Source organism: Lissotriton helveticus, chromosome 4_1 (assembly GCF_964261635.1).
Source record: "Lissotriton helveticus chromosome 4_1, aLisHel1.1, whole genome shotgun sequence".
Taxonomy (NCBI): Eukaryota; Metazoa; Chordata; class Amphibia; order Caudata; family Salamandridae; genus Lissotriton; species Lissotriton helveticus.
The window spans coordinates 740,380,921-740,394,974 of record NC_136063.1 but is presented as its reverse complement, the minus strand read 5'-3'; positions in this window follow the sequence as shown (position 1 = coordinate 740,394,974).

The window sequence follows — 14,054 nt, the reverse complement described above, 5'->3', positions numbered from 1 at the left end:
ACCTGTCTGATTAATTGCATTATAAAAGTTAATCAGGGTGAAAGTAGTTTTGCCCCTCTTTAGCTCTAAAACCTGAATGTTTCGATTACCAGAATGGTACTCAGCTTTAGAGCATGTAAGAGCCAGGTTAACATAGATTGCCAGGCCCCCCTTTGCTCTACCGCTAACTGAGGGTTCTGCTGGGATGAAAAAGCTTTGAAAACCCTCGATATGTAAATTTTTTCCCACCAGCCATGTTTCCTGGAGACATATTACCGCATATTGTTTGACTAGAGACAGCCAAACAATATCATTAGATTGATCACGAAGCCCTGCAATATTCCATGATATTAAGCTTTCATTACAGGGTGATAATAAACACAAAGTTTTGGTATCTGTGTCTATGTCAGCCTTTTCAGCTGGGGTAACATGCGTTTGGCTTATACGTCTATCTGCCTGTTCTGCCACAGAATTATATATTATGTCTACATGTGTAGAGGCTGGGTTATGCATGTCTGGTAAATTGATAAATTGATTTATCTGGGCTGGTAAAGCAGTCAACTCGGGGTTAGGTCCATGCAACGCAGTTATATTATCCTCGTACCCTAATTCTACACCTTGTTTTGTACAGTTACTATGAGCGGGAGAAAGGAATATATCAGGTAGTCATTCAACCCCTTCCATCCCGCCCTGTCCATAAAAGGCGTCAAATCTGTTGGAGATAGGAATGTTGTACTGGTTGTTAAAATGGGTAGGGTATTGATGTTCGTGTTGGTATATCTGTTGTGGCCCTTCCCGCCTATCTAAACTGCACCCCCAGTTATTAGCTGGTGCACCTATGCCCCATCCATTTGATGTTCCATTCCAAGCTGACCTTGTGGAGGCATGGGTTATCTTAGGACAAGTCATGCTACGCTGTTTCTTGCCAAAGAATTCTAAAGTAAGTGGGACAATAGTGCCTCTCCTGCGTTGGGGGGGAGTATGTTTGATAGGATGTTAGGTAGTGCTGCTGAGTTCGTAAAGTTTAGAACTATACAGTCACCAGTAAACTTTTTTGGGTTTTGTCCTATCCAAGGTACCCTTCTGGCTGACCTAACCTCTCCTGCTAACTGGTGTTTCCCCCGAGGGGCCATCTGCATATTACCAGACAGCCAATGCAGGGCCTTACTTGTCAATGATGTAGGGGATTCTATTTGGCCAGTAACCAGAGGTGGGACATTTGCGAGTACCAATACTAGAGGTGAGGCATCTTCTATAAATTGTAATGAATCGTTTTCTGGGTTTAATGGGGTCAATTCAGATGGTTTTGGGGGTGGATCTTCTCTTGACGGTAAATAATTATTGTGTATTACTTTTATATGTCCAGGTGAGTTGGTCTGTGCTACATTTGCACCTCCCTCTATCCCACTCGTGTTAAGCTCTTTGGTTGTGTTAGCTAGATTTGTGACTATAGTTGATAGGTTTGTCACCTCATCCGTTATCTTTTTCTGAACCGTGCCTAGTTTCTTTACTTCAGCAAAGAGCTTATATAATTTAGCCACCACCGGTTTAATAAAAGCCTTAAGCTTACTATCAAACATATCCGCTATCCTGTTAAATAATTCACCATCCACGTTTTGTTTATCGCTATCGATCCCTTGCCCCCTACTTTTGTCCCTAATTTTTGGTGGTGTTGCAACCCTTTTCCTCCCTGGGCGCGACCCTCCACGATTTGTCTGTGCTTTTCTACATTTTCTAATCGCCCGTGTAGCAGGCACAAGAACTGGAGGATCTTCATCTACAGTATCCGCCTGTGTATCCATGTGTATGGGGGAATCCTGTACAGTATCGTCAAGCTGGGACTCAATGTCGGTAACGTGATCTAAATCTTGGTCAGACTCTAAAAGTACACTATGGTTATGAGTCTCGCTATCATATATCTCAGTGTCTGGGATTTTGTTTCCTACATCCTGAGATGATATATCTACCCACGGGGAGTTTGGTGGTGGGCTCAGAGGGTGAAGAATGGGGGATTGACTTAGTCCTAGCGACTGTCTTCTTTCACTATTGATCTTAGTTACAACATGTACCATGTAATTATCCATAGTGTTTGCCGCAACAGCAGGAATCCTTTTTGGCATCCTAGATAGAGTTAGTTAGAACACAAATTCTTAAACCATACAATTACAAATGGGTTAAGCACTGGGAGAACAAGGGGAACAGTGGTGAGTTACAGTGTGGTTATAACCAGGCGCAGGAAATCTTACTTTAGCCAGGTATCTTATTGCCAGTACGGGCAGTATGTCGTGCCCAGTCCAGTCACGGCCTGTCTCGGACTGTCTAAGACTGTCCACCCTTTGTCCGGGCTTCGTCCCGTGCCTCGTCCCGCACGCGTCCCGCTACGCGGACAGCCCAGACTGTTCTTATAGCCCTCAGCGATCAAGGGGGCGTGGCCGCTGCGGGAAGAGGCTACAGCTGGTTCCAAAGCCTTGCAGTCCCGCAGCGGTGAGATGGCAATCAGCGGCACTCTGGGATAACGAGTGCGGCGCTTGTGGCGTCCTAGCAAAGCCCCAGTTACAGCCAGGCAAAAGGACTCCTAGTCTCCGTTATTCCCAGCAGCAAGGTCCGGAGCAAGAAGGTCAATGAGTGGCACCCGCGAAGCGGGTGCCGCGAAAAGTTATGGGCTCGGCAGATGAGGGGGCGTGGCCGCTGCGGGAAGAGGCTACAGCTGGTTCCAAAGCCTCGCAGTCCCGCAGCGGTGAGACGGCAATCAGCGGCACTCTGGGATAACGAGTGCGGCGCCTGTGGCGTCCTAGCAAAGCCCCAGTTACAGCCAGGCAAAAGTACTCCTAGTCTCCGTTATTCCCAGCAGCAAGGTCCGGAGCAAGAAGGTCAATGAGTGGCACCCGCGAAGCGGGTGCCGCGAAAAGTTATGGGCTCGGCAGATGAGGGGGCGTGGCTGCTGCGGGAAGAGGCTACAGCTGGTTCCAAAGCCTCGCAGTCCCGCAGCGGTGGGACGGCAATCAGCGGCACTCTGGGATAACGAGTGCGGCGCTTGTGGCGTCCTAGCAAAGCCCCAGTTACAGCCAGGCAAAAGTACTCCTAGTCTCCGTTATTCCCAGCAGCAAGGTCCGGAGCAAGAAGGTTAATGAGTGGCACCCGCGAAGCGGGTGCCGCGAAAAGTTATGGGCTCGGCAGATGAGGGGGCGTGGCCGCTGCGGGTAGAGGCTACAGCTGGTTCCAAAACCTCGCAGTCCCGCAGCGGTAAGACGGCAATCAGCGGTACTCTGGGATAACGAGTGCGGCGCTTGTGGCGTCCTAGCAAAGCCCCAGTTACAGCGAGGCAAAAGGACTCCTAGTCTCCGTTATTCCCAGCAGCAAGGTCCGGAGCAAGAAGGTCAATGAGTGGCACCCGCGAAGCGGGTGCCGCGAAAAGTTATGGGCTCGGCAGATGAGGGGGCGTGGCCACTGCGGGAAGAGGCTACAGCTGGTTCCAAAGCCTCGCAGTCCCGCAGCGGTGAGACGGCAATCAGCGGCAATCTGGGATAACGAGTGCGGTGCTTGTGGCGTCCTAGCAAAGCCCCAGTTACAGCCAGGCAAAAGGACTCGTAGTCTCCGTTATTCCCAGCAGCAAGGTCCGGAGCAAGAAGGTCAATGAGTAGGTAGTCACATGTTTCACACCCCACTTATTCATACATTTTCCAAAGTCTCCAGAAGTAAACAGTATGCCATTGTCCATCACAAACTCAGATGGATCCTTATCTCGTTAAAACAATTCATAAAAAAAATTTACTACTTCCACTGTAGTGACAGTCCTTATGAATGTCACCTATGGCCAGCAAGAATAATGATCCTCTAACAGTATACCATATCTGTGGCTATCTCTCAGCATATTCATGGGTCCAATAATTTCCATGTCTAATTTGACCATGGTTGCCCAGGCACAAAAACTGCTTCCACAGGACTTGGCACCATCACTTGTGACATATCACTCAGAGCACATACAACATACTCTCTTACCCAATGTTCCACCTCCCTGTGCAATCCTGGCCACCATAAAGTATCTCTGACTCTCCTTTTCATTTCTCTCATGCCGTTTTCCCCCTCATGTGTCAATACCAACATCTTTGCTTACACACTCTGAAGCACCACCTGGGAATTTATCCGTCTCACAATGCCATTAGATGTACTAAATTCCTCAAAAACTTCCTTGCACATTTTCAGTGAATCTTCTATCTTCTTCTTTGGCCAACCTTTATCCAAATATGGTATCAATTCCTGTAGCACCTTATCTTGTTTCACTGCATATTTCCACTACTATTTCCGTTATGCAACCCCTCTCATCCATCATGGTACATGTCACCACACAGAAATCCTCATCTTTGTCCTCCTCCACACTTGCCTTTAGTTTTTAGTTCCATAGGCATTTGCGGCAAACAGTCTTCAAAAATGTTCTTCACCCCTGGTATGTACTCCAGCTTATATTGAAACTCCTGTAGCCTATAGTATCATTTGGCTATCCTGGGTGTTGCTTTACAAGCTCCCTGATTAATGAATAGATCGACCAACAGTTTGTGGTCCATTCGTAATGTGAATTCCAACCCCCACAAATACTTTCTGAAATGGTTCATACCACATCAACACACCAGAGCTTCATGCTTTATAACTGAATATATGCCTTCAGTTCCCACAGAGCATGTGATGCAAATGCCACCACTTCATCCTTGCCATTCCTTGTCTGCATCAACACAGCTCCCAATATTTTCTGACTAGCATCCATCACCATTGATCATGAGTGTCAAACAACTTGAGCGATATAGTGTCTGCGATCTCTTCCTTGATCACACAAAATGTCTTATTAACCTCCTCTGACCACTCCACCCTTACATTGTTCTTCAACAACAGCTGCATCCTCTTTGTCCTCTCAGCTACAAATTGTGCATACAAATTTAGCATTCCAAAGACTGATCACAACTGGTCCTTATTTTGGGTTGCTCAAAATTTCTTAATAGCTTTTACCAAGCTTTATTTGGGCTCTACTCCTCTAGCCAATAACTTATCTCTCAGATAATCTGCACTAGTCAAAGCAAACCTGCACTTGCTTGCCTTTAATGTGGCCCCTTTATTCTTCAAAATAGACAAACCTAATGCCAAAGTCTTATCATGCTCCTTGTCATACAACACAAAAATTAATATGTCATCCTGGAAACATCTCACTTTCTCAACATAACTTCAATCACATGTTGGAAAACAGCTGAGGGTGAAGCTAGCCCAGCTCTTAAGCCTGAATGCACCATTGGGTGTGACAATGTATGTTAGATGCAAGAGTCCCTATGCAACACAATCTAATGGTATGCAGAGAATATGTCCAGAGTGATGAAAACGAATATGCGACATTACAACACATGCATTACATCACATGCCATTATAGCACGGTTGTTACGATGACCGTGTTGTTACATCGCATACCATTACAACACAAGTCATTTCATCGACTTGCTGTAGGTGGCACTGAATGTTGGAATAGTATAATTTGCTATTCCTACTACAGTCTGTGCAACAGCAGGGAAGGTGTTATATTTTAAATCCAACACCTTCTGCCCCCTACAGTAAGTCATTGCAACAACTTACGCTGTAATGGTTAACGATGGAACAACGCGGTTGTTGTAATGACCGCATTGTAATTAACCCTGGGCGTTGTTCGCTTAGTAGCACTATGCGTAGCTACGCGAAGTGTACTTCGCACTACGCGAGCTACGCGAACTGCGTAGTGCACTGTGCAAAATGCTGTTTGCACTGATTGCACAGTCCCGTATGCTTGTCTGCACTATGCAATCAGTGCAAACCCCATCTTGCACAGTGCAATGGTCGTTTTCTGCCGCTCAAGTAGATTTCTACTCAAACTGCAACTTTTTCATCGCGGACTGGCAGTTTCTCATCGAGAGTGGTCGCAAGCATACGCGACCACTCGCAATGAGAAACCTGACCTCCCCGCTGGGAGGTTTATTTTCCATACTCGCGATCGGCAACTTGATGTTGCTGATCTCGAACAAGGAAAAAGTCTCGCAGGGATGTCATTTTGCTCACTTGCGGTCGCCAACTTGACATTGAGGACCGCGAGCAAGCAAAAAATGACCGCTACGCGTGGTTGCACTGTGCTACGTGCAATTTGCATAGTGTGAAGTAGTGTGAAGTAGCGCAAACTTCGCAAACTATGCGAGCATAGCGTAGTACTTCGCCCAGGGTTAGTTGTAATGGCATACGATGTATCACATGCACTGTAAAGGATGTTTCCCGGTGAAAACTCTTGCCCCTTTTCGTGTGGTCATAATTTCAGTGATGTTGGGTAGAGGATGCCTATTGACTTATGTTCTTTCATTAAGATCTCTCAAATCAATACACATCCTCAATGTAACATTCGGCTTACTTGTCAACACAACCAGTGAAAGCCACTTCAAGCTTTCTCTGGGTTCAATTATATTCTGTTGGCATAATTTCTCCAGTTTTTCTTTCAACTCTTCCCTCATAGCAATGAGGACATGCCTCACCTTGTGTACAACAGGTTTCCCTCCTACTTTCAACTGAATCTGGTGAGCAAAGCCTTTCATTTTTCCGAATCCACCACCAAACACTTTTGTCAGACACATTTCCCCTCAGGTATGAGTTCCACCACATCCTTATGTAATATAACCTGTTCTGGGCTGTTGAGATCCAACATGATCCCTGCGTTTCTCTGATCTAACCAACCCCACAAATATGACTCTTCTGCTTCCGCATACACTGTACCTTCAACCCCGTTTCCTTTAGATTTTAATCTCCCTGCTACTGGTTTCACCTTGGACTTCCTTAATTGCACATTCAGTAATTTTTCCAGTTCTTCCATACTTAACTCTGACATCATTTTGATGTAAATCCCATTGACCTTTATTACACAATGAGGCTTCCTAATGGCAAACTCACGCAGTGATGAAACTTCTCTCTTCTCACACGCAGATTGAACCAGTTCCCTTTTACCCACCTTGAATACCACACTCCCTTTGTCCAAATCAGTTTGACTGCTCATGCCAGGACTATCTCCAACTGTATAAGCACTTTTAGACATTTATTACGCTTTCTTGAAGTGCCCCTTTTTCTTACACTTGCTACACAATGTGTCCACAGCGCAGACACGTTGTGGAATTTTCTCAGTGGTTCTTACTCCCTCACCGATAATACTTGAATGGTTTTCTCCTTTCTTCAGATATGGATCATTTTTCTTTTTGTCTTGTTTTGAGACTCGAACACCTGCACAATTCAGATTATCTGTTCCATAAACGTTGTGGTTTGTTCTATACTACTTGCTATTTCAATAGCTTTGTCTAATGTAAGGTTTTCTAATGTTAACTTTTCCTGTACCTTTTTGCTGTTAGATTTTTCCACTACCTGGTAATGTATCATTTTGGTGTCCAAACACCTTACAGTTGCACGTGGCAGCTCAAATTCTAAGGTCACTAACAACATTTTCAACTGACTCCCGAGGCAATTGATGCCTCATATAAAATGTATGCTACTCCATTATGACATTTCTTTTTTTCTTATGTAAATCTGACACCTTTATGGCTGATGCATACTCATCAACCGCATCACCTTCCCTCAATTCAGGTGACATATGCAGATGTTTTAACACTTTCCTGCCCTCTGTACCCAAAGAGTAACGCAAAATTGTGAATTTCTTCTTCTGAACGAGCACATCACCTTCAATAGCTTCTATGTATGCTTCAAACCCTCCTTCCATTGCTGTCAATAAACATGAGGCAAACTATGCAATCACAAAATGTTAACGGGGTATAACAGACTGTTGTGTGCTAACCAAGGAATTACTGTAAACAACAGACGAATATACTTCACACTACTCCATGTGCTGTGTGCCAATCACTGTGCTAGTGTGGTAGAGGACTGTCTAAGTAGAGGTGTGCAAATCATCAGTGATCTCGAGGTAAGCAGATTATAATGTTTAATGTTATGATCTAGATGTAAATAGGGCAGATTATAATGCTTACTGTCAGGTGTGCCGATCATTTTGATCCACACTTTTAAGGTGTGCAAATCACTAACACTTTAAATCACACTCCAATTTTTGACTGATTTGCTGATTTATTCTAGATGTAAATAGAGAAGATTATGATGCTTAATGTTAGGTGTGCCTATCACTGTGATACACATGTTTAAGGTATGTGAATCAACAATACTTTAAATCACACTTCCTGAGTGTTATCTGCTGATACATCAGTGCAAGAGCAGCTGAATTGGAGATAGTCGTATTGATAAGTACTAAATCATTCATCAAATGTACAGAGTTACAGGGCTCTGGGGAACTAACAATGAGTCTGCACAAGTTGCACAGAAAACAGGAACCAGGCATGTTACCTTAAAGTGGGATTGTGCTGCCTTGTGAGCGTAGCTGTAAACCGGCGGTGTGTGAATTCATAACTTTGCACTGCGTACCTGTTGCAGAGGGGTTGTCTCTTGCAACAACCAAGATGGCAGCACATAGGCTACACAGATTGTTACCTCAGTGAAAATATGGCAATCATTATGTCGCATCTAACGTAGCTGAAGTGCACGGTCCTGTGGGGCTCAATGACCCACTGCATCCCTTGCTATCAGCTACCGTGCTGCAGTTACAGGTTCAAAAACAACAGTTGAGGGGGCGTGGCCAAGATGGTGAAGGAGTAAGAAGCTTTCTCGTGTCCCTCCGGCGCTGAGCCCAGCTACGCTTTGTAATAGCACCTGAGGCGGCCGGCTTTTCACCCGCTTGGGACTGCTGTGATCCCTGGCACTGAAAGGTCCGGCCCGGAGCTTCGGCTGTGGCCGTGGCAGACCAGAGGCGGACTTTGCGACGACGGCGGCCTGTGGCCCAGCAATCTCCGACCTCGCGTAGGAAGGAGCTCCGGACTTCCGGTCCGCGACCCGCGGTGCGAGACGCTAGCACTGCCAGAGACGCCACGGAGAAAGGCCCTTAGCCCTTGGCCCGCAGCGCTTCTCCCCCTCACCCCACCGAAGACGAAGCTTGGAGGGGAGCGACGCTAGGGAGGACCGGCTGGCCCGGGTGAGTGCGGCGCCCTCGCTGCTGCCCCCCCCCTCCCCCCGGCCACGCTGCAACGGACTGAGCGGCGGCCCGGCCGCGACCTCCCCCCTCTGCACCCGCTCCTACGGGTGCCCTGCATTGGAGTGGGGGCATCGGTTATCGCCTACGAGCAGAAAGGGCCTAGGGGAGGGCCCCGGAGTACCCGCTACTGGTGATTCGTGCTCCCGAGTCCGAGGCACTTGGCGGGAGCGGGCCCTGGGCTCAACTGGGGACAGACGGGATTGTGGTGGGCAGCTGCGGCATAGAGAGTGGCCCGGCCTGGGGGACTCGCGCTGCCCCCCGTGGCTTTGAGGAGCGGCTCTGCACGTAAGGTTGAGGAGCACAGCAGGCGGAGCGGGAAGTCCGTGGTGAGGGACCAGCGGCACTGGGGGCCCCGGCAGCGGCGCTATCTCTCACCGGCACCGTCCCTGAAGAGTGTGGAAGGCTGGAACGCCTTCCTGAGAGCGGGCCTCCTGCGATTTGACTGCCTGGAAGGAGCCTTCGGGGGGGACCCGGTGCCCCCCTGTTTGTGCCACGCCTGGGCCTCTGATGTACTGAGAGGTGGTGGAGGAGCCCTCCGTTGGGGGCCCGGCTAGTGCACTCCGCGGCCTGAGTGGGGAGCGGAGAGGCCTGAGGCGACGGCTGGCCGTGGTGGGGCCGAACAGAGGCCGGGACCGGGAACTAGGGAGCCGTGCCCCTGGGACCCTAGCGGCATCATCGACGTCGCTACTCCCTGTGGCGGAATGCTAGTGGCAGGCGCCTGGACTACAGACTGGGACCTGCTTTTTGTGGAGCCCCGACTGAGAGGAGGCCGTTAAGCGTCCTGATTCCCTGGAGCAGGTGCTGAGGCGCCCCTGTGAATACCGGAGGGGTGACGGCTACCCTCCCCGGAGGATTCGCGATGCCCTCCTCGCTGCGCAAGGGGAAGGCTTTAAAGGATGGCGCAGCAAAGTCTTCGCAGCAACCACGGTCCCCTGGACCTAGCGCCTCGTCCAGGAACTCGGACGATGAGGCCCCTGCGACCAAAGCCTTTATGACGGAGCTCTTTGCCTCCATCAAGGAAGACATCTCTGAACTTCGCGCCCAACTTGCGTCGGACCTCCGGGAGGTGCGGAGGGACGTGGATGACCTCGGAGAGAGAGTGGCCACGCTGGAAGACCATGACCTGAACGGGGCAAACGACATCCATCAGCTGCAGCAGGACATAATTAGGCTCACGGAGCAGAACTTGGATCTTCAGGCCCATACGGAGGATCTGGAAAACCGTTCCCGCCGGAACAACATCCGCATTCGGGCGGTACCCTGGGACGGAGAAGCGGGTGATCTGCGGGGCTATGTCCAGGCTCTTTTCTTGCACGTTCTGGATGACGCTGCTGTTCAGGAAATCCAAATGGACAGAGTGCACAGGGTCGGTCTCCCTAGACGGGGAGGAGGGCCGCCTCCGGACATCCTGGCCTGTGTGCACGATTTCCAGCTGAAGGAGCGGATCTTACGGAAGGCGCGGACTCTCTCGCCTTTGCAATTCAGGGAGCATCACCCGCAGCTGTACCAGGACTTAGCAGCGACGACCCTTCAGAAGCGGAGGGAATTCCGCCCGGTGACCACCTTCCTCCGTGACCGCAACATCTCCTACTCGTGGGGTCATCCCTTCCGCATCATCTTCCGTTGGGAGAACAGACTTGCACAGATTCGATTTCTCCAGGCGGCTAAAGAACTGTTGGGACTGGACGATGAGACTCCTTCACAGGGGTCCTTCTGGCAGATCACAGCAACGACGGCGCAGACGTTCATCTTCGTGGCAGAGAGTAGGCCCGGCCTCTGATCATGGGCGGCCTGACCCTGCGGCTCGCCTGCAAGAAAGAGGGGATGCAGTGGCTTCGGTGGCCTCAGTGACTTTGGCATCATCCCAGCAAAGCTCTGGTGCTGCTTGATCCTTGAGCCGCCTGCGGGCTAGTGCCGGAGGGGTGCTTGCTACCGGGTACTGTGGGTTTCAGTGTACTTTTGGAGAAGACACCCCGTACTGTGGCCTGTGGGATCCTGCACTGGATTCCACGCCCCGGCCCGAGAGGACCACTTCGAACTGGTTCCCGATGGGACTGCTAAGTACAAATTCTCTGTTCTTGTTTGTTTGTGGGTTGGGACGGGGAGGGGTAGGTGAGACATGGCGGGGTACTGTGGGGGGGGACTGTTGCATTCTGGAGGCTCAGAAGTGTGGCGGGCGGGGGGGACTGTTGGGGGGACGGAGGGATGGGGGGTTGGGGAGTTTGGGGGGGTTGTTCGTAGGGGTGGTGATGACAGAATTGCATGGATGGGTATGCGTGCTGCTGTGGGTGTGTGGGTCGCTGTTAGCTGTAGGGTGGGGGGAGTGGGACTGACATGCTGCCTGGTTCGGGGAGGCGGATGGGGATCTCGACTTCAGAGCGGATGACTTTCCCTTGCCTCTATGTCCCTTAATATTGCTACTTGGAACGTGAAGGGCTTGAACTCGCCACAGAAACGCCAAAAAATATAGAAATACTTGATAGACCATCAGCTTGATGTGGTGGGTCTGCAGGAAACCAACTTGGCGCGTAAGGATGAGCTCCGCCTTAAACATAGGCACTTCCCGCTTATCTATAGGTCCTCGGCTTCCACCAAGCATAGGGGGGTGGCCCTTCTATTTCGAGCGGCCCTTCACTTCCAACCACTGGAGATGCAGAGTGACAGAGAGGGCCGATGGTTGCTCGTCAAGGGGTTGCTGTATGAGAGGCTTTGTACTTTTGTGGTGGTGTATGCTCCCAACTCAGGGCAGAATAGTTTTCTCCAGGGACTGCTACAGAAAATTGAGAACTTTGTGGAGGGTCATCTGGTTCTTCTTGGTGACTTTAACATGGTATGGGATAAAACCTTGGATACCTCAGGCACCCTTAGGGCCGATGCCGGCACGTTCTCCTCCGCCACGCAGTGTAAGATGAGTGAAATGGGGCTGATTGATGGTTGGCGCGCACTACATCCCCTCTCCCGAGACTACACTTTCTTTTCTGCTGTCCATCGCTCTTACTCCAGGCTCGATCACGTTTTTTTAAGCCAAGCTCTTCGGGGCGATGTCCGCGACTCCAACATCTTCCCTCTCTCTGTCTCAGATCACAGCTTACTGGTCTTTAGGTTGCGCTGGTCGGCGAAAGGCGACGGATTACGCAAATGGTATTTCCCTGCTGCCTTACTCCGAGATGACACTTCTTGCAAAGTGATACGAACGGCTATTCGCGACTTCTGGGCGCTGAACCCGGTCTCGGACACCTCCATTTTCACGACCTGGGACGCCTGTAAGGCTTCCTTGAGAGGCACGTGCCTCGCCCTCAACGCCAATCTTAACAAATTGCGGAGAGCAGAACGTGAAAAACTGGAGGCTGAACTGACCGATCTGGAAGCGGCGCATAAATTGAACCCCTCTCGGCTCACCCTCCAACCTCTAACTGCGGTACGAGGGAAATTGAGGGCCCACTACAACAATAGAGCGGAATTTACTCTGCTGCGGCTGCGCCACGCTTCCTACGCTCAGAACAACAAGGTGGGGAGGCATTTAGCCCGTCAACTCCGAGATAAACGAGAGAGGGAGTACATAGGAGGCATGCGGGACGGAGCGGGGGACCCCCTTCACAGTGACGAGGAAAAGGCTGCCCTGTTTGGCCGCTTTTACGCTGATCTCTATAGAGGTGAAGCTCACGATCCCGATAAGCAACGGCGATATCTGGCCGACCTGTCGCTGCCTCAAGTCTCTGCTGCCCGCAACGAACGCTTAACGGCCCCCTTCTCCCGGGAGGAAATTCTGGACGCCATCAAGGCCCTGAAACCTCACAAAGCACCGGGACCTGACGCATATACCGCCCTTTTTTATCAGGCTTTCGTCACCGAGATCTGTGGCCATCTTACGGATCTCTTCAATGCGATGGCGGCGTCTGGCGACATCTCTGGCTCTATGGCTGAGGCGGTGGTTTCGGTAATTCCTAAACCCGGGAAGGATCCCGCTCACTGTTCTTCCTACCGGCCGATAGCCCTTTTGAACATCGACGCGAAATTGTATTCGTCTATGATTGCACGGCGACTCCAGGAGCTGATGCCGGTCCTCTTCCACCCGGACCAGTCGGGCTTTATCTCGGGTCGTCAGACCCACGATAATTTACACCGGGTGATCCATTTGATCGAAAAGGCCGATAGATTCCGCATCCCAGCGGTGCTAGTGGGATTGGACGCGGAGAAGGCCTTCGATCGCGTGGATTGGGGGTTTTTGTTCAGCACCCTGGCGGCCTTCGGTTTCTCTGATAAATTCATCATGATGATCCGGGCGAACTACAGTTCTCCCCGCTCCAGGGTAACCGTTAATGGACATCTGTCTCCCTTCTTCTCCCACTCCCGTGGAACCAGACAGGGCTGTCCTCTCTCCCCTCTGCTTTTTGCGCTTAGCATTGAACTGCTGGCGTTGGTGGTGCGGCAGCATGAGGGGATTCGAGGCCTTCCCTTTACGGGAGAGCAACATAAAATCTCACTCATCGCTGATGATGTATTGCTGTCCATAGGAGATCTTGCTCGCTCGCTCCCACACGTCCAGAAAGTCCTGGAATTTTCCTCCGCTGCTGTCGTCCATCCGGGCGGATTTAGCCCGCTGGCAGCCCAAGTACATCTCTTGGCTAGGCAGGATACACGCAATTAAGATGGTTCTCCTCCCCAAGTCCACTATCTTTTCCAGGCTCTTCCGATCCCGCTGGACCTTGCTTTTTTTAAACGCCTCAAAACCCTGATGCTCCACTTCATCTGGCAGGGTGGGCGCGCCCGCTTCTCCTTCTTTACATTGCGCCGACTGCGGTCTGATGGAGGAGTGGGTCTTCCCGATATGCACCTGTATTATAAAGCGGCGCAACTGCGAGTCATAGTGGAATGGTCCCAGCAACTCTCGGAGAAACACTGGCTGCATATGGACAGGAGTGTCGCCGGTCGGTCCATTTGGGATCTC